Source organism: Apteryx rowi, unplaced genomic scaffold (genome assembly GCF_003343035.1).
Source record: "Apteryx rowi isolate R43461 unplaced genomic scaffold, aptRow1 scaffold_34, whole genome shotgun sequence".
In the NCBI taxonomy this organism is placed as follows: Eukaryota; Metazoa; Chordata; class Aves; order Apterygiformes; family Apterygidae; genus Apteryx; species Apteryx rowi.
This window is the reverse complement of record NW_020449863.1, coordinates 2,856,671-2,857,630: the sequence shown is the minus strand read 5'-3', so window position 1 is coordinate 2,857,630 and position 960 is coordinate 2,856,671. Positions and strand designations below refer to the sequence as shown.

The following is a 960-nucleotide window of genomic DNA, read 5'->3' as shown; positions in this document are numbered from 1 at the left end:
TGGAATGCATTATTACACATTTTTAAAGGCAGTATCAGCATAATTAGCAGATACAAAGAAAAGGCTACAATTCAACATAAGGGAGAAGAAATACTTTATTCCTTTCCAGTTATAGTGACAGTGCCAGTCAATATTTACTTGAACAATACATTAGATAACATACCATAAAAATAACCCTTGTTTCCTACAAGATCACACATGCAGTTCTTACCAGCAAAATATGTTAATTATTCCACACTGAGAAGCTACTTTGAACATAACAAATGTATGTTTATATATAAGCACATCCATATAACCAAACATATATATGCAAACGTTAAAAAATCTCATGCAAGTGTTGTCTTTATGTGTTTGTGTGATCATTATCCATCAGTATACATTAAGCTGTGTACAAAAGATGGCTCTCTGTATGCACACAAAAATAATCTCTCCAGCACTCAGAAAAACATTATGCCCTATCTGAAATGTACACACGTTTCTATAGCCACAGATGGGGGCACGAGCGCGGACCCACGCAGCTGACACGACCGCATAATTTTTCTGCGAACTTTTTAAGCTTCTCAGCCATCCTTCACCGAGCGCAGCAGCCGGCGGCCACGAAAGCCCCAAAAAAGCCCCCCAAAAAGCTGCGTGCTCCAGGTGAGGCTCGAACTCACAACCTCGGCATTGCTCGGCTTTGTACTGCTGTATAAGTACCGCGCGCTAACCGATTGCGCCACTGGAGCCCTGACACTAACTCCTCCTGAACTGTTTATCAAGGTCTCGCCCAGGCCGGGCGGGGGTGTACAACGGACCCGACGTCCGCCCGCGCCCCGCGCCAACTGCGCGTAACGGCTCCGCGCGCGGGCCGCGCTCTCGCCGTTAACAGCCGCAGGGAGAAAAGGGAGGACGCTGTGCTCCCCCGGCAGGGGGGGCGCCCCGACGTACGGGACGGAGGAGAGCGGCTGCGGCGCCCGGCAC

The 960-nt window shown here is 48.6% G+C and overlaps 1 non-coding gene across 1 annotated transcript; it reads right to left on the bottom strand.

Annotated features, from left to right (window-relative positions):
- Positions 1 to 631: 631 nt before the first annotated feature.
- On the bottom strand, positions 632 to 725 carry TRNAI-UAU. The gene is made up of 2 exons: positions 688 to 725; positions 632 to 667 (listed from the first exon to the last, which is right to left on the bottom strand). It is a non-coding gene; the product is annotated as a tRNA-Ile (tRNA).
- Positions 726 to 960: the final 235 nt, after the last annotated feature.